Source organism: Lygodium microphyllum, chromosome 1, assembly GCF_053477565.2.
Source record: "Lygodium microphyllum isolate KBCC chromosome 1, Lygodium_microphyllum_v1.1.10, whole genome shotgun sequence".
Taxonomy (NCBI): domain Eukaryota; kingdom Viridiplantae; phylum Streptophyta; class Polypodiopsida; order Schizaeales; family Lygodiaceae; genus Lygodium; species Lygodium microphyllum.
In genome coordinates this window covers 100,465,344-100,486,369 of record NC_141135.1, presented here as the reverse complement: position 1 = coordinate 100,486,369, position 21,026 = coordinate 100,465,344, and positions in this window count along the sequence as shown.

Sequence of the window (21,026 nt, the reverse complement as noted above, 5' to 3'; positions counted from 1 at the left end):
TCTCTTTTTTTTTCCCCTTTTTTTTTTTGACTTGCCTGAGTACAACCATTGCAATATGTTGAGGCTATTAGCCTTTCAGTGGGTTGGAAAATGTCAAGCTTCGAAGGCTCAAGAAATGGATATTACAGTGATGATTGTGCCCTAGCCTCGTTGTTAGAGAAGCAGTTGTTGAGATGGGGAGATATACTTGAGATATTGCAAACCTCCTTGCGACACACACGATGTTGGTACAATTGAGGTAATGACTGCCGTGAGCCAACTATAGAGCTTGACCCAGAAAGAGAGCATAGCCCATGAATATGCTTTGGGCTATGCGATGTGGGCGGTCGGCAAGGGTGATTTTTGCTTTCGGCAGCGTGGCTTTGTCGCGGCTCTTTGTGGGATTGATGGTCTTGCAGTGATTGGGCATTGAACACTTTCGCACAAAGACCTGTATCATCATGTATCCACTTGTCACTTCATGAGAGTACATGGATGGTATATGCCGCAACTATAATAAACCAGTGCAATGCAAGGAGACATCACTTATCTGAATTCTATGGTGTTGACTTAGATATTTATCACATGCGCTTGATTAGCTTTCTCTTTTGCTAAAGACGTGAAATATATTAAACGCATATATAAAAAGTTCACACAATTCGGGAACATGTCAACACTGAACCATTTAAAGGCAAAAAGTCCTGGCCAGGTAGCATTTGATAAGCCTTTATTCAACATGGGGCTACTCCATTTGTACGAGGCGGGGCGAGTCTGGGTGGTTGGGTGACTAGGGCTCTGCTGGTGCGGGGCTCCCGTGGGGTTGGGCAGGGAACATGTCGGACGGGACATGAATGGTGTAGTCCCGGGCCGCCACCATTTCCAAAATGCCTTTAAATAGTTCATTGAATTCTTCCCTGTCCCGAGCTACCCTTTCTGCCCTTGAGCCTCTGGTGCCCGAGCGTCCGTTGGGGGTTTGTGCCACTGGTGTTGCCACATTGTGTGTGCCTCCTCAAGCGTCCGCTCCCCTGGCCCATGGATTCTTCGGCCTTCGTCCGGGGTGGTGTCGCTTGGGGCCGCGTTTCTTGGGGTACCTTTTAAAAGTGGGCACGTAGCGCACCGGCGGAGGGGCGTGTACTGCATGTTCCCGTCGGCCGCGGAGAGCGTCCTTGAAAGCTAGCTGCCCTTGGTTCTCCATGTTTTCCTCACAAGGGGCCTGTAAGGTGCGAATCAAGGATTAGGATTTGTTACATGATAAGACCATTCATATCTAAGGGATTATAGTGCATGTTATCAAGCACATAGGACGAGAAGGGGAGGGGTGGGGCATGCAGTGCTTGTTGTAGAGGGATGGCCCCCGTGATGTATATTTAGCTTCCTGCCATTAGCAGATCTTGGCTCATGCCAAGTTACATCGGCTGGTGGTCATGAAGTTAGGTAGGGCTCAACCTTGGAAGGATAGATCGGAAAGGGAAGAAGGTGTATAGAAAAGGGGTTGCACCCTGTCTGCACCATCAGAGTTGTTGGTCAAGGCTTCCTATGGTGGTAATGTGGGTTGCATGCCCTTCACTTGGAGGTGGGGATGGTCACACGGCTTTTAAATGCGTGATAAGAGGAGGACTTGAGGAGCTTAGCCTATTAGACCCAACTCTTCTCCCTGCGCTTGACTATCATTGCTTGTGTGTGTTGATATTGTTTATACACGCTGACACAAAAATCAGTGTTTATTTATATACATATTTATGAATCCATGTCACTTCATGAGAATAAGAACCAATTGTAGAACTCGGGGTTGTACTGGAGCATGGCACACGCATCCAGCACTCGTGGCAGCTTACTTAGTACCGATATATATTTTGCGACATCGAGCCGCATGGACCCTTGTCCGAGTCTACTGGCAACATGTAACTCCTCCTCAGTGAGAACCTTATCAAATAGAGAGTTTTCTTGGCTAGGTTCAGCCAAGTCTGTACCCCGAATGGCAGCCAGCACACTCGAAGAGAAGTTGGTGCCACATAGGTTGGGTCTCTTTGAGACCGCCATTTGGCCAATCACTCCTCAGATACTGTCATGATCTGAGCTCCTAGTTCGGCCATTGCAATGCGGTTTTCACACAAACGCTGTTCAAATCGACTCCGGCCTCCTGACAATAGCTTTAGTTGCTCAAGGTTTACGAGATTTGATTGGCAAAGCATTTCATTAAATGTCATGGTTAAGCATAGTTCGTCAGCCTCCTCGTCAAAGATAAGTCACATGCGTTCATGTAAGAGCTTGTTATAGTGCTCGTCAAGATGTTCATGCTCTTCCTAGGATAAAGGGAAGGGAAAGTAATCTCCAAGCTGCTCTTTAGGGAATACGCGCATGTCTGCTAGGACATAGACACGAGCGAACATCTTGAGCTTAGCATCCAACTCAGTTAAGCATTCTGTGACACTTCTATGTTCGACGAGGGCTTGCTCGGTTGCTATCTCATGCAAGGTTCTAGGAGTTTGCCTAGGCTTAAGCATAGCTGGGGGTTCAGACCTATATGAGCAAGATTGGTCAACGCTAGGGTTGCTCATGCTCTTGGGGTTTCCATGTTTCTCTTGAAGCTTCGTTATTGCATCATGGTTCTCCTTGGGTGTGACTGGTGCGAATTTGTCACCCCATCGTGACAGTGGTGTATCCACTTTTGATTTGTCAATGCGAGTTCTATTGTCAGCGGATAGAGTGTTGCAAGCAGCCATTGATGGTAACGACTGCTTTGATTTGTCAGAGCACACGGATGTGACTGAGGTTCACCGCTATTAGGAGAGATATGAATGGGTTCATTGGTGGATGGACTTGATGCTTTATTCCCCAGCTCTCCATCGCTCTTAGTCTCAATGCTCTTGGGGTCCACAACCACCTGCAACTGTTGTTGTTTTCGTTGTTTCCTCCTCTTTTTCTTGGTCAGTGCAGGTGCATCTAACGTCTCAGGACCCTGGGCTATATCGACCGTTGATGTGCTTGGTCGGGCCTCAGCATTTCCCTTCTCTAGAGGGTCCTCATGGGACCTAGTCGTGGCCTGCGGAATAGCCTTGCCAGGTTGCGTAGGTACAACTGTCTCCCTTTTGGGAGAGTCTAGCTCTTCAGCCAACTCCCTTATGTTTAACTCCTCCGGCCTAGGATTTAGGCACTTTGAATGTGCTAGAGTTGTCGAGGAAGTTGATTGCGACACCTTCTCCACAGGTAAACTACTAAGGACACGTTCCAGAAGGGGCATTGTCACGGCCAAGGGCTGTGACTGCTGTGATCCCTGATTGGAAATAGTAGCAGCTAGTTTAGTGGGCTGGCTATCCTTGGTGGATTGCAGTGTCAAGTCCCTAGGGTGATCGGAAGTGGTCGTGTCTTTTCTTGCCCTTTGAGCACTCATCTGTGTAGATCGAGCATGAGTTGATCTAGTCACATTAGGTTGCTTAGGCATATCCTTGGGTCGAGAACTATAGATGGCATCATGTCCCACCTCTTGGACATTTGGAAGCTTAGATGGAGATAGAGATTGGAATTGAGTAGTCACCCTTGACAACTGCTGTTGTGCTTCCTGTGTTCGTTTGGCAAAAGAGGGTGTAGGAGATCTAGGACTCTTAGGTGGACTTGGCACTGGCTGAATGATTTGCTCAAGGCTATTAGACGATTGTGCCATTTGCTTTGTTGAGCGATCAGCCTTGCCATGGGCAGTGTTGTGCCTATGATGCCTGTTATCCTCTTGGAAAATCAAAGGCTCTTTGGGCACTAATGGCTTTTGTGCACTCTCAATGGCTACATATGACATCTGCTTATTAAGCATGCTAGGTTGAGGCTCTTTCTTTCGAACACTCATGTCTGGTTTCTTGCCTCGTGACCTAGAGTTTCTCTTAGGTTTCCTCCTATGCTTCGTTGCTTTTGATGCACTCTGGCCTTCAGCTGATAGAGGTGGTTTAGCAGGGGATTTTAGTACCCAAATCCATTGGTTACCCGCGTAGTACCCTTGAGCACGTAGCAACGCTTTGGATATCCATCGCGGCGTTGTGCTAACCCTCCATCGATTCCTACGTCTATAAGGCTTGGGCTTCTTTTGGGGTCTTCTACGATATTTGTAAGTCCAAAGCCCGTCCTTGGCATTGTCTCTTGACCTTCTTGTTTCAAGCATGACCTCACTCACTGGTTCTCACTGTTCGACCTGTGCTTGTATCAGTTTTTTCGACAAGTCCTTGCTCTCGTTAGTGGGCTTGACTGTTACATCAGCACCTTCCTTGCCTTTCCCTAGAGATTTGATGAGGTCACCCTTGCTAAAGGTTGTGACTATCCTCACACCCGGTAGTGTCAGGTGTATCCTCTATGCTACATAGTCGGTCTCACACTTGGTCGCCCTCTTGAAGGGTCTTCCTAGGAGGGTTTCATTCCCACAGCTAGCACTATTTGGAGGAACATGAAATAGGATATGCAAGCTTTCCGTTTCAATTGTCGCAAGGATTTTGCACTTCCCCATGAGTGTTTGTGGGTGTCCCCCATAAGGGCTAAGAGTTACACTAGTCGGTGTGAGCTCTGGTTGGCCTAGTAGGGTCCATGATTCATAGGTCAAGATGTTAAAATCTGCTCCTTCATCAATCAAAGCATCGATAGTATGCTCTCTTTTCGCGGTGAGTCAGGATTGTCATGTCTATTCATCCTCACATTGATAGCTTGATGATGTTGCATTCTACTTCGACTAGACGCAGTTTGAACACAATGTACATGTGTTCTTGTGATGTGGCCTTTTTTCCCTGGATGGCTAGATTGGCCCGTTGAGGTTCTAGGGTCTATGTTTCTCTCTGTTCGGGTATGGGCTTTTGGTTGCTCTTTAACAAGTGAGGATCCATGCTCGTGTAGAGCCATTGCTACACTAGGGTCTAATTTGGAGGACCTGTCATGACGTGCGTTTTCTCTCAAACCTACTTGGGGGAGATGTGGAGGGGACAGAGCCCCCTCTGCAGGGGTCTGGGGGGGCAGTCCCCCCGGCCCACAGGGCCGTTATGGTAAACACCACGCGCAATTTGGAGGACCGTTTATAGCCAAATTTTGAACCACTTTCTCTAAGTTTTAGCCCAGTGATGGATCTGTGATGTGCCTTTAGCTCCATGTAGCCTTTAGGGTCAATTTCGGGGTTTAGATGCGTCAAAATTTGTGTTCTAGATACCTGTTCGATTTTGACAGTTTTTTGTCTGATTCTAAGATGTTCGATTTTCAGGAGTCCGATTATCAGAATTAGACGTCTGATTTTGGGTTGGTCCGATCGGCCCAGTGGTCCGATTTTGGTCATGTTCGATTCTGGGAGTCGGATCGAAAAAGTGATCCGATTTTCAAAGTGGTTCTATTCTAGGAATCGGATCAGACAGGGTGGTACGATTCTAGTAGTCGAACGGTCCGATTCTGGGAATCGGATCGGACAAGGCGGTCCGATTCTAGTAATCGGAGTCCAATTCTGGGATTGGTCCGATTCTGGGAATCAGATCGAAAAAGTGATCTGATTTTCGGAGTGGTCCGATTTTGAACTGGTCCGACTCTGAATTGGTCCAATTATGGACTGGTCCGATTCTGGGACTCGGAGGCCTGGTCCTGGTTCAATTCTGAACTGGTCCGATTTTGAACTGGTCCGATTCTGGACTGGTCCGATTCTAGGACTCGGATGAGCTGGTCCAACTACACGAACGGCGGCCCGTGAGTTGTGCACGATGCCTCTAGGTCAACGTCTACTCCACTAAATCATCTAGCACCTTCCAAATAGGTACAAAACACTACAAGGAAATGCCAGACATGCCTGAAATCACTGTGGTGCTCGAATAAAACGACACTCCAAGGATCTGTGCCCCTATTTCCCTGTTTTAGCCTGTTATACAGTAATAGAAAACCCTATTATTTGCTTCTTTTCTTTGTTTTTTTTCCTACCCTAAATGCATACAAATTACAAAGCAATCACCTACACTACTCCAACATACTTTTCCAAATCCAAAAAACCAAAACCTACTTGCTAAGGAGATCGAATACCTCTTCAAACTCCCTCGCTTCCTACCTATCTATCTCAAGCACCGGTTTGGGGAAAACCCTACTTCAATGCTCGATTCGAAGCGCGCAAGCGCTCAAGGCTTGAATCCGTGTGTCCCGGCAACCGAACAAAAATGTAGGAGCTTTCGCTCAACCGCCAAGACCTACGAACCGCTTATTGTTTCAAGCATTCCAAGCCGAGCACTAATGGCCACCTCTCACATAGCCAACGCCCCAACCATATCTATAGGTGTAGTGAGCTTACCTCCATGCCGTTCGAGTTACTTCCTCTCCCGCGCACTCTGGTAGCTCCACGATCCAAGTGCAAGCTTCAAGCAAGCTCCATCCTCAAGCTCCACGCTCCAAGCTCCATTGCCACGAGCAAGATAAGAGAAGAGAAGAGAAGAGAATAAGAGAGGAGAAGATGGAGAGCTTCTCCTCCTCGGTCCCTCACCCTCACACACTCACTCCCTCACACTCTCACACTCCCTCTCTCAAGCACAAGCTTCAAGAAAGCAAGAACAAGAAGAGGAGAGCTACTTTTGGCCACACACAATAATGAGCTTCTCATTCACTTTTCAACTTTATATACAAAACCCTAAATCCCTTTTGGGCGGTTATCCCCTTTTCCTCTTTTTTACATGGGCGGCCATAGCCTAGGCCCTTTTTCCCATTGTCCTTCTATCTATAAGGTAACCACATGCTTTCTTTATTGTTGTATCTAGCAGTTATATGTAGCACCTAACCTAGGTGTTTCAATGTACAATTTTTAGTTGAGCATATTAAGCAAATGCACTCCACGATGGACTATGGTGTCATGGAAAAGTTTTGAGCAAGGAAATCAATGGCGGGCCACAAATCTAAACATTATAGTGGATGAGATGGAGTATTTTGGCAACCTGTAAAGTACTATTTCAGTAGATTTTCATAGCTTCTCCATGATCATATTTGATGTATAATGGTTTTAAAGTGGTATTGGAAGGAGGGGCAACCATTTAATGAGGGCCATCTGGATTCTAGGAGGTAGACTCCAAGAAAAGATAGAATGATTTGTGTGACACGTTTGTCTTTCTGGGTTACTGTGAATAGATGCATGACCCTTTTTGATAATTTTTTCACAGTACGAAACAATCACAAATACTTGTTTGTTCTTTGCGGTAGGCTCTTATTTGATATTGAATATGTAATCTTCTACCCAACCTCGTTGGTGGTATGTTGTTCTATCAATACCTCAAAGCACTCAATTGTATGATGAAAGTAATGTCCCTAGCATGGATGAGGAGAGTATGCAAGTAGAGGAGTTGTTGTTATGGGGCTGGAGGATGAGAAGGGCTTGCAACGTGCAAAAGAGACAAGAATAGGCAACCTAGGCAAAGATACATGAGTACAAGAATCCTTCAAGAATGAAGTAGACTCCTTTTTTTGTGGGGACCTATACATAGATCTTTCAGTGTATCGTGAGCTGCGTCGAGAGCTTGTCATGGAGCCATAGGATCCGTTGTATTTGAGTATGCTAGTTATCAAATTTGTTGACTATTTGCTTATGTCAATACTTTATTATATTTTTTAACTAATATTCTTATTTGTAAATGTATGTTATTTTGCTTCACCTTCACCCTTATATTTATTGTACTAAACATCATTTTCTAGCTATGTAAGTCACTATAGACAATCCAGAGAGTAGGATGAGCTGAGGAATGGCAGATGAGGAGCTATAGGATTTCTTCACGCATATGTCTATGGATCAAATGGTATGCAATTGTCTTGATCATCCTCTGAGCATTCTGTGTGTTCTATATCGGCACACTTTCATATATCAATCTTTAGCAGGCTAAGTTGACACCCTAGGCTGGCCGCAAAGGGAGGATCAGAGATGCCTCACTCGATTTTGGCGAAGGTGGTAGTTGTGGTGGATGCCTTAGTGAGCCATGGAATTCCTCTCCTCATTCTAGGGGTAGTTCTAGGGGGTACTACTGAGATAGATATGTTTCAACCCCACAACTGGTTGCTACTCCTCACTTCCATATTGGTTCTAGAGAGGGTGGCTTAGGTGCGTGTTGTGGAGACACCGATTTAGTGTTTCCAGTCCATCGATTGAGTGGACACTTATCACCTCCAAGATTTGCTACATCTATAAGGATATCTACTCCCCTAACTCCAGGTTTCACTCGAATATCTGTAGGTGGCACCCCTATGGGTGATACTCTGAGAGATACCATCCTTGCATGTATGCTAGATGAACAGGGGTCTCTTGGTTATGCTGAGGAGCATAGTCACAAGTGGGAGAGAGCACATCATAGATGCACCCCACTAGGGTATGTGTGCTTAGTAAATGAGAAGACTAGTGCCATGCTCATAAATACTAGGGGGAGGAGGATGATGGCATGCATGAAGAAGTTGTGTCAACAAGTATTTAGATATAACATTCTAGACCACTAGAAAAATATACTGGAGGGGGGCAAGGACTACATGGTAGCATCCTTACAGAAGGAGTTCTTAGGCCTATAGAAGTTGATTGATTTTCCACTAGATGGATAATGGATTGTATGCATGCATATATGTCACAAATGATGACACATGCACACAAAGTAGTCAAGAATGGCACTCCAAAGCCTGAGTAGTTGGACATAGAGGACTGGTGGAGACTCAGAGAGGAGGCTGCAGACTCTCTAGGACAATGGCTGTAGCAACAGAAGACAAAAAGGACATGACTGGAGGCAAGGGTCATGCATTATTTTGGGAGTAGTGGACATCAAACATATTTGGATGATTTCATAAGTTTTCATTTGGTTATATTCACTTTCTTATTTGGTCTACTAATTGTACTAATAACCTTATTTCTAACAATGCTACTTTATTTTCCTTGCAACACTCAATCACAAACCACAATCTTGTAGGTTTGGAGACGTAGTATGTAGAGAGGTACATTCTCATTGTACTCATTGATAGATTATATGCACATAGTGGTCTAGTAAGTCATGCCTCTTTCCTTTTTTTTCAATTTCTAGTTTTTTTGTGATGCATTATATACTATATAGATTAATCTTTAGTTGTTTATATTGCAAAGTCCATTCGATGATGAGAAGCTGTAGCAATCGCTTGGATTCGTGGAGCACACATCCCTTCCTTTTTTGGCCCTACAGTGTATGCAAACTCTTTATGTGTAGGCTTTCCTAGATATATTTCTCATCCTTTGTATGGACTCGGACTATTGCGACAATATTTATAGATACATTTGTCTATTTTGGAGTCTCTTCCCTATCACTCCATAAAGTTTTATGAGATGTGATTGTTGATATTGTATTTATTTGGATATTGAATCAACGAACCATTTCTTTCTAGCATCTCACGATGAATGTGTTTCGATAACAGATGTATACTCAATTTATAAATAATTTATGGAACATTGTTCAATATATGTGGCTAGAAGGATAGTAGGCCATGTAGTCTTGCCACCCAAAAAAAAAACTCTACAATTGTTGCTATTTGCATCACAATTTTTTTGCACATGTCACTATTTGCGTCCCTATGTGTGTTGCTATTTACATTGCTATTTTCAACACAAATAACGACATGTATGTAGAGATGTGTATATCAATGATTTTAGCGACGATGGGGGTAATTTTTTTATGAATTATTTCATTGCCTTAAACATCGGGTATATGGCCTTTATCTTGTAGTGTCATTACGCCTATTATTGGAAACTTCAAATGGATTTGTATATCAATGCAACATTAACATGACATTCCATACCATCTTTTGGGACACAATGTAACCATAAACCTCTTAATTGTCGTCAACATTGTTGTCCTCAATGAGATTAGCTTCCATGAAAAACGAAGAAAATAAAGAACAATGTTTAGAGGTTGAAGCTATCAAATCAAGTTCAATAGTTCCAAAGAAGTAAGTCTATTCTATGTGAATCTAAGTTTTTACTTTCTTGATGGCTATATTTCAATCATTAGCTTCATAATATTTGTTTAAGCCTCACATTTGTTCAAGCATAATATGAAAGGTGGGATGGAAGTGGAAGTATACGCAGAAGCAAGAAGAGATGCAATATGGATGTTCAAGCAAGAAGAGAGACAAATTATCTGTGTGTGGGAACTCAAATAGTCACAATGTGCGACTAGCCTTCCCTGAATCTATTGCCAATGAAAGAATAAAGAATAGAGTGACAGTGATGGACAGTCACCACCTGCAGTGTACAAGGGTGCGAGTACATTGTGTATAAGTAAGTGTAGAGATGGCTAGGTATAGGTAGCCTTTAACCCCCAATAACCTCCCACTCAAAAGAAAATATGCTCGAGTGTGGAGAAAACAAGAAAAAAGTGACAAAGTACAAAGTGTACATAGAAGTACAACAAGGTGAGGAATAAACATTGATGGCTTTTTTGGCTTGGATGATTTTTTATCCAAAAAACTAGAAGGGGATGGATGGCACATCATGAAAAGAATCTAAAGTCTAGGAAAAAGACCCTACTAGTACTCAATGGAAGAGAGGGAGATATATCCAATAAACTTAGTTGCACATGCATGAGAGCTTGCATCCTAATTGAGCACACATGTTCTTCATTGCACTTTGGGCTATTTTGCCACTAACTAGGGACCCTAGAAATAGAGAGTGAGGTGGAAGGTGAGAAAGAGGGCCATGGAGGTCTCGCTCTCAGTAGTGAGAGAGGATTTTATTTTTTTTTAAATTGTAGATGTTAGCTTGGGCCTATTACATGGGGATGGCATGTGTATGTGAACTATGATTGTCTTCGGGTGTTAATGTGTAATGTGTGCTTAATTGAGCATATTTATATAGGCGTATTAGGTACTGTGAGCAAGTGTGGTTGCCCGAACATGAGTGCTTATGCTCATGGAGTGCGAACAAGGGCTGATCTACATGGTGGCATGATATACATCCGGGCTAAAAGGACCAGTTCTTTGCACCTTAGAGAATATGCCTACTGCAGAACACAGATGAACACATAACAGTGCAGCTGTTCACTTGCATGCTGAATACGAGGGGGAGGGTCATGCTCATCTTGGCAAGCCTGCCTGCACTCAGATTTCTAGATCAAAGGCGACAGTTTATAACAGCACACGGATGGCTAAAATAAATGGTGAGAATAAGCCCATGCTAAATGGCCGGAGAGCACCGAACTGTAGATGTTTAGGAGCAGGGAAAGACACATCGATAATGATGGCTACCTCGAAAATGATAAAGGGTACTATGCAGCGCAATACCAGCTGAAGGGCGCTGGGTCGATCATGAGACGTGCACCACCTACAAAAGGCCAAAATGCCGGTATCAAGCTTCCATGCATGGGCTATCTACGTAAGGTGGCAGGTTATAAGTAGAGTGGTAGTAGCATCGGCGCCTCAGACTCTCATCTCATCCATGACTGACTTCATCGCCCCAGTGAAGAGTGGGGTTTTTCTTTCTCCTTCATTTGTTTGCATCTTCCATAGAAAAGAAATACCAATCTGATATCTAAGTAGTGTATTTGGAAGAATACTCTAAGCTACTTTAGTTTTTTGAGCACACGAACCAAAAGGTGTTATACGCTTTCATATCATTATGAAATTTTTGTATATTGTGTATGAGAGTATTTTATGCTCGGGAGGTCCTCAGGTTATGAAAAAGAGGAATGGAAATTAGGATCATGAAATGCCAACATGTAAGAGAGAATATGGCAAGAGTTTTGAAGTACTCCTAAGTAGTTTCCTTTCGGGAAGGGAATTTTAAAAACAAAGTAAGAAATGATAGTCTTTCAGAGGCCATGAGATGCTTCCAATAAAAAGATAAAGCTATGAGTATATTGGAAAATGTTATGGATGTAAGAATATACAGAGATGGGCCAATTGGTAGAAGTGAGTGGATAATGTGTGAAGGTTGAAACCAAAACTACTCTAAGAAAATCAATGCCAAGGGAGCTAAATGAGAGAGATATATATTTATATGAAGACTATAATGAAGTGTCTACACAGAGAGCAATGTGGATTTCAACAAGTCTAGAAATTCAAGCATTATATAGAGTTGAGACCCTAAGGAAATAGATTAAAAAGTCTATTGTTTCTCATTGACCTCTTGAGGAAAGACCACTATAACTAGTGGAAAGGGACTCTAGGTTGTTATTGCCCTAAGCTTTTGATGCTGCTAGATTTCTTTTGTCTTGGGGATAAGAACAAAGAGAGTTCTAGTTTTAAAAGAATATTATAAGATCAAATGGATGCTAATCTTGAGGATGGAGGTTCCTCAAGTTCTCTATAGGTGTTATGGGTGTTGGGATGGGATTGTAGGCCCAAGGATCCGATCAAAAGTGAGCACGTTCTTAGTGGCTTGAGCACTAAGATTCTTTCCATTTCATTTTCTTTTGGTGGCTTGCTAGGTATTAGTGTCCCTTATAGATAGTTCACCTCCCTCTCAATGCATGAAAGCATCAAACTTATGGTGCCGTCTATGTGCCTACTTAAGCCCATAAAGACTCTTCTTCAATTTGCATATTAGTTATTCATTGCTTTCTTTCACAAAGCCCCAAAAATATCATCTTAGTATCCATCTAAAAGATCCAAATATTTACCATATCCTCATGTAGGTCCCCATGTAAAAAAAAGTATATTAACATCTATCTGATAAAGACCCAATTCAAACTGAGCAACCAAGGCCAATACCAAGTGTAGGATAGTCATCTTGACCACATGGGAGGATATCTCATCAAAGTCAACTTCCTTTTCCTACTTAAAACCCTTTGCAACCAATTTGGCCTTATATGCTAGCTTAGAGTGACCAGGGGCACTCTTCAACTCGTACGCCCGCTTGTATGGCAATGCATGCTTTCCATCATACAAGAAAAGTAAGTCTCATATGTGCTTTTTCTACAAAAAATCAAACTCAAACTGCATAACCTCTCCCACGAATGAGAATCGCCTCTGCACATAGCCTCCTTATATGTAAGTGGCTTAATGGAGTCTATTAACATGACATAATCCATGGAGGGTTCATAATGATCAATAGGACATGAGGCTCTAGTGTCGAGCATCTCAAGGCTCTAGCTATGCAACTTTATGGCATGTCCTTTCTATTCAATATCATGATCCTACATAATAGGCAGATCCTTGACCACTACGTCATCAATAGTTGTAGTAAGCTGTCTCATGGGAGTTGGCTATTTTAGGGATGTTATGTGACATGAGGCTCCTCTTGAAAGATCACCATGCATATCTCAATCACCTACTCTAGTCTCATATGCATCTTTTCCTCATGGAATATAACATCATGGCTGCAGATAACCTTCCAAACCTATGGATCCCAAAGGCGATAGCCCATTTCACCTACATCGCCATATCCAAGAAAGATGCATATGACAAACTTCTGATGCGGGTCATATTGTACTTGTCTTCGGGAAAATGAAAAAATGTCTCACATCCAAAAAATTGCAGGCATATAAGAGAGAGGTTTACCATACTTTATCTCCTTTGCAACTCTATCACCAAGATCAGTGCATGTGGATCTATTTAAATGAGATGCATGATAGTAGTAGTTGTCTCAGCCCAAAAGTACTGTGATAAGGTTGCCTAATCAAGTATAATACAAAATCTTTTCTAAATATTCCTATTCATGTGCTTTGTAATATCATTATGGGGTGGGTTATATGAGACAGTCAATTGGCACTTAATACCCCTCTCATCACAAACCAAGTCATTTGCCTTAAAGACATATAATTCACCCTCATTATCAGATCATAGGTATCTCAACCTATGCTCGAACTAGTTCTCAACCATAACAAGAAAGCATTGAAATGTAGACAAAACATCTTTTTTTTGCTGAATAGAATAGGCCCAACCTTATGCAAATAATAATGTATGAATGTAACTGGTGCGCAGATCGGACGCTGTATGCTCACGTAGTGAATCCCGGAAGGTCCCCAAGAACAATGAACTCTACATTTTTACACAAAAAACAATGTAAAAGCATGAACGACAAGAAGCAAGAGACCAATTGGGTTCAATCTCCCCCCATGCCTTGTGTGAGCGCTTCACAAAGCATGTATTTTATGTATATTTCCATCTTCATACTCAATAATAGCCCAATTTACAAAAATATGACAAGCTTTTAGCTTTTGAGTTTGCTTTCTACAAAAATAGGAAATAAAGCTAATGGACGGTGCCCATAGAGTCTGGCACGCCCAATCTCAATGTCCAAAATAGAAATAACATATCCGTGCGCATAGGCACATACAAAATAATAATCAATAATCAATGCCTCAATAGACATAACAAAATATAGGCGTGGCGCCTATCAAAATATAATCCAAAGGTCGAATACTCACTAGACTCCAATGCTTTCCTCCGCCACTGCTGCTATCTCTACACATCAACTGAAGCATTCACAATCGTTAGTAAAATAATACAATTAAATCGACAAAAGTGAATACCTAGCAGTCTTCAGCTACATAAATAAATCAACTGGTTAGAAATAAATCCTAACCTTAATTTATTACGAGTGCGCACTCTAAACTCATAAACGTTTATTAATTTAATATGCATTTTGCGGAATCACCCGCTATGGAATCACCCACGTACACACTAAATTAATGAAACGCCCGAAAAGGACAGGCGTCCCCATCAACTTCTCGCACAAAGAATCCTCTTTGTGTATGAGCCCCGGTCATCTAAGTTTACGGAATCCACCGTAAAACCTCACGGAATCCACCGTGGCACGGAATCCACCGTGGAATATGCCTCATGGCATCATACCCCCGGGGTGGGATAGCAATTGACCTCAATTGCTATTAGCTCAATGTGGAGCTAACAGAGTGGGGAAAGCATTTAAGTCTTTAGCGTGCATCCATTGTGCTTCCTCTACAGGATGGTTCTTGAATTTTACTAGATATCTAGAATACCTGTGGCCAGTTCTAGTGGTCATGTAGTCAGTGTCTATGATGGCTTCTGGTTCGAGTATTTCAGTCTCTTCCTCTAATAAAGGTGGGTTTTCATAAACAGGGTGGATAGGTAATTGGCCTCTAAATGGTCTCAATAAACTAATGTGAAATGTATTATGAATTTTCCAATGAGATGGTAATTCTAACTTGAATGCATTATCGTTAATCTTATGAATGATTCTAAATGGTCCATAGAATCTAGGAGCTAATTTGACAACTGGATGTCTATCTACACTTTCAAGTCTACGCTTTTCTATTCTAAGCCAAACATAATCATCAACTTTGAAATTCATAGCTTGTCTTTTCTTGTTGGCTTGTTTGGCATATGATTGTTGGGCTTTAGCAATCATATCCTTAACCTCATCAAAAATACTATTATGCATAGTAGCAATGTCATCAGCACTCTGAATTTTATTAGACAAAGATGCAACATGTGTAGATAATCTATATCCATAAATGACTTCAAAAGGTGCTTTCTTTGTAGATGTGTGCGGTGTATTGTTATATGCAAACTGTAATAAATGCAAATGAGTATCCCATGTCTGAGGTTTAGAGATAGTATATGCACGTAAAAGATCTAAAATGGTGCTATTTGTGGCTTCTGTTTATCCATTTATTTCTGGATGAAATGCAGATGAGAAATCAATCTTTGTGCCTAGATTTGCAAACAGTGATATCCAAAAATTGTTACAAAATCTAGAATCTCGATCTGAAATAATCACTTTTGGCAATCCATGGTTAGTAAAAACGGTTTTCAAAAATAATTGTGCTGCTTGTGACGCTGTTAAAGTTTTCTTACATGGAATGAAATATGCTTGCTTACTAAATCTATCTACAATTGTCCAAATCATGTCATGGTTAGATTTAGTATTTGGTAAACCAGTAATGAAATCCATAGAAATATGTTCCCAAGGTTTAGATGGAATAGACAAAGGCATTAGTAATCCATACTGTTTACCATGATGTCTCTTTATTCTTTGACAAATTAAACATTCAGAAACGAAATTAGATACATCTGCATCCATATGCGGCCAATAAAAATCTTCAGTTAACATGCGTAATGTAGATATGATACCTCTATGACCTTGATATGGGGGACAATGAATTTCATTCAAAATAAAAGATCGGAATGGAATAGTAACACACAGTCTCTTTTCAAAAAACATAAATCCATCATTATATGACAATGAATCAATAGGAATGAAATTGTTTTGAACTCATTTTTACCAATCAAAATGAAAAGTAATATCCTGGTGATATGTATCTTTCATAGCAATCAAAGAATCAAAAGATATGACAGAAATATTATGAATTGCAGGTCTTCTACTCAATGCATCAGCAACTACATTTTCTTTTCCAAGTTGGTATTGAATGATCGGATGAAAACTTTGAATGAAGGAAGCCCATTTGATATGACGGTCAAAAATTTGGGGTTGGCTAAGTAAATATCTAATGCTTTGTTGGTCGGTTTTTATCATGAATTCTGAACCCATTAAATAGTGTTTCCACTGTTTTAATGCTTGTACAACTGCTAATAGTTCTTTGTCATAAGTGGAATATTTCAGCTCAGAGGGTTTCAGCTTAGAACTAGAATATGCTATTGGATGATTGTCTTGCATTAGTACGGCTCCTATTCCTGATCCGCTAGCATCGGTCACAACTAGAAAGAATGGTCTATTAAAGTCAGGCAATTGTAGAGCAGGGGCATTGATTAATGCACGTTTCAGTAAGTCAAAGGATTTCTGCTGATTTTCAGTCCATTGATAAACAATTCCTTTCTTAAGAAGTTTTGTTAATGGTAAAGCAAGTAATGAAAAATTACGTACAAACTTCCTATAGAAACTAGCAAGACCAAGGAATGAGCGTAACTCATGCACGTTTTTAGGAACAGGCCAATGCAATATTGCATCAATTTTCTTAGGATCAATTTTAATTCCTTCTTTTGATACAATATGACCTAAATACTCAATTTCTGTCTTAAAGAATTCACTCTTTTCAGGATTTACAAACAATTGATTTTCTTTCAGTAATTGAAAAACTAATGATAAATGCTCATAATGCTCTTTCTCACTTTGACTAAACACCAAAATATCATCAAAGAAAACAATCACACAATACTGATATTTCAGAAAGATACGGTTCTTCATTCTACTGAAAGTGGCAAGTGCATTAGTCAATCCGAACGGCATGACTAAGAATTCGTAATGGCCAAACTGTGTTCTGAATGCAGTCTTAAATATGTCAGATCTATCTAGCCTCACCTGATGATATCCAGACTTAAGGTCAATTTTACTAAATATAGAAGATCCTTGCAGTTTGTCCATAAGGTCATCAACTCTAGGTATAGGATACCTATTCTTTATAGTGATCTTGTTTAAAGCTCGGTAGTCAATACACATACGATAGGTATTATTCTTTTTTTTAACTAAGAGTACAGGTGCACTGAATGGAGAACTGCTAGGTCGAATTAAGCCTCTATTTAGTAATTCTTCAACTTGACACTGGATTTCTTTTTGCTCTATTTGATTGTGCCTATATGGTGCTTTGCAAGGTGGTTGTGTGCCAGGGATTAAATCAATCTTATGGTCTTCTGGACGTGAAGGTGGTAAACCTGGTGGTAGGTCTTCTGCAAAACAGTCCTTAAAATATGCAAGAAATTCATTATGCCTAGGGTGCATGTGATTTTCCTTTGCTTGCAATTCATTCACCCAAATGAGATATGATTTAGTACTCTTGCGTAATGCACATTTTGCTTGAGTATGCAAAAGCAATGAAAAATATTAGATGCATGCATACCATATAATGTAATAGATTTTTCTTGAAAATTAATGTTCATTGTGTGCATGGAATAATCTATATTTGGATTATGCTGGTGTCTCCAAGGCATTCCTAAAATAATGTCGCTTGACTGTAATGGAACAACTAAGAAATTTCTTCTTTCAATATATGAACCAATTTGAATCTCTAAATCTTGTACTTCTTGTGCGCCATTGTACCTAGTGCCTAAAAATGCAGCTTTTATGCGATAATGTGTAGGTACAGTCTGTAACTTCAATTCCTTGACCAATTTTGCGGAAATAAAGTCATGAGTACTACTGTCATCATGCAAGATAGTTCTTTCCTTTCCATGCACCAAACATTTCATAGTCAATAATGAATGTGGAGTAGGCATACCTGGTAAAGTGTCGGAAGTAGTAGTAGGATCATCCTCATCTTCAGTGAAATCAGGCATATCCTCATACTCGTCTTCGTCCATGGCTCCAAGATAGTTGATATGTGCTAGTGGCTTCTTTGAATGACAATTTGCTGTGAGATGCCCAGGTTGGTGACACTTATAGCATACTATTGGCTTGGCTTTGGTTACATTATTTCCAATGGCCGGAAGTCTGGGTACATTTGGATTTGCTTATGGAATAGGCTTAGGATTTGGATTGACATTGGAGGGTAATGCAGGTGGTTTAGTCCAATTCTTGCGGAAAGATGGTGATGAAAAACGACCTGGATTAAACCTTCTAAAATTGGAATTGAATTGTTTAGATCCATAATTACCATTGGCTTGGAATTGCTGTGGTCGTCTGTCTCTTCCGCGTAACTTATCTTCAGTGTCGTGAGCTAGTGAGATGGCGTCTTCAAGGGTAGCAAGCTTAAACATGTTCACTTCAGCGTAGTAATGTCCAAGAAGTCCAGACATATACTTCCGCTTATGCATCGTCTCTGGTACGTCTTCAAGCATGAGTAGCTGTAGGAGTGCATTCGAAAAACGCTCTGTATACTGAGGAATAGGCTCACGATCCCGTTGTTGAAGTAGATCCCATTGCTTGATAGCCTTCTCATGAAATTGCGGTGGAAGGAAATTCTGCATGAATTTCTTCTTGAAATCTTCCCAAGTAGTAGGACATTCTATGCTCTTGCGTACTACAGTCCACCAAAGTGATGCTCTGTCTACCAAATGATTAGTAACACACTTGATTTTATCTTTTTCTGGATAGGTTTCCTCATGGAAATAGTCATTAAACTGGCTAATGAATGATAAAACAGTCTTTCCTTCTCGTATGCCATTGAAAGTGCGAAATTTGAAACTTCGTTTACTTATCTTTGATTCCTTGCAAATGGTTTGTGCTTCAAGAGTGGCGTCGATGGTACGTCGAATCAAATCTTCAGCTTGAGGTTCTTCTTTGTCGGTAGACGCTCTTTGTAATTTTGTCAATTGCGCTTGCAATGCTTGCCTAGCCCTTTGTTCTTCTTCCAATTGCAGCATGATTAGATCCAGCTTTTGTTCCATGGTAGGCTCAGGTAGGTCGTCTTCAGCCATAGGATCATCCATATGTGGGGTCGTCATCCTGTAAAACTCAATAAACCTTTCTCACTCAAAATCAGGTTAGTGGGATGAGCGTAGCTCAAATTTGGGGTTACAAGGCTATGTATTTTTGGGTATTTCTTTCTCAATTTTCAGAAAATCTGCAATATTTCCTTCTTCGTTTGCTGAAAATACTTCAGCAAACCTGTAGATAGGTAGAACACCTTGCCACAAACAACTTTCCAGTTCAGAATTTTTGCATAGGAACAAGCCTTCTAGGAGTTTTGAGCACTAGTCAGTTTTGACTCCAGTTGACTAGTCTGACTTGCAGAGTTGCAGACTTAGCCGACTTACAGAGCTGCAGACTTGCAGAACTTAGGCCGACTTGATGAACTTGCAGGACTTGATTCTAGTAGACTTGCAGAACTTGACTTTTGATGCGCAGGACCCGGAGTTTTGTGACTTGCTTGTTTTGTTCAACTTGAGGAAAGCTTAGTGATTTAAGCTTTATAGCTTAAGCTTTAATGGAGAAGATTAATCGTGGAAAAAACGGCGCAGATGATGAAGACGTGGGTAGCTATTTTATACCGTCGCGAGAATCTCGGACATCCTCAGATACCTCGTTGTCAAGTTGTGAAGCAATTAAGCTTCTTAAGCTTCTTCTAAGCTTAATTTAAGCTTTAACTTATGAGAAATAAGAGATATGAAATTTTTTTTCTCACTGTATAACCACAAGTTGATGAAGAAGATGGATGCGTGGTCCTCCGCCTGCACAGCCTGGTCCTTCGCGATCTGACAATAGAAACAGGGGTTCTTGATCGCCAGAAGTCTGCCTGTATCGACGGTTCGCGATGAGATTGACTATAGAGCCCGATTGTTCCTGGAGCTCCGCCTTCGCTCGAGATTGGTAGCGATTGGAAGCTCTTGATCTCAGCTCCGCTCTGATACCACTGGTGCGCAGATCGGACGCTGTATGCTCACGTAGTGAATCCCGGAAGGTCCCCAAGAACAATGAACTCTACCTTTTTGCACAAAAAACAATGTAAAAGCATGAACGACAAGAAGCAAGAGACCAATTGGGTTCAATCTCCCCCCATGCCTTGTGTGAGCGCTTCACAAAGCATGTATTTTATGTATATTTCCATCTTCATGCTCAATAATAGCCCAATTTACAAAAATATGACAAGCTTTTAGCTTTTGAGTTTGCTTTCTACAAAAATAGGAAATAAAGCTAATGGACGGTGCCCATAGAGTCTGGCACGCCCAATCTCAATGTCCAAAATAGAAATAACATATCCGTGCGCATAGGCACATACAAAATAATAATCAATAATCAATGCCTCAATAGACATAACAAAATATAGGCGTGGCGCCTATCAAAATATAATCCAAAGGTCGAATACTCGCTAGACTACAATGCTTTCCTCCGCCACTGCTGCTATCTCTACACATCAACTGAAGCATTCACAATCGTTAGTAAAATAATACAATTAAACCGACAAAAGTGAATACCTAGCAGTCTTCAGCTACATAAATAAATCAACTGGTTAGAAATAAATCCTAACCTTAATTTATTACGAGTGCGCATTCTAAACTCATAAACGTTTATTAATTTAATATGCATTTTGCGGAATCACCCGCTATGGAATCACCCACGTACACACTAAATTAATGAAACGCCCGAAAAGGACAGGCGTCCCCATCAACTTCTTGCACAAAGAATCCTCTTTGTGTATGAGCCCCGGTCATCTAAGTTTACGGAATCCACCGTAAAACCCCATGGAATCCACCGTGGCATG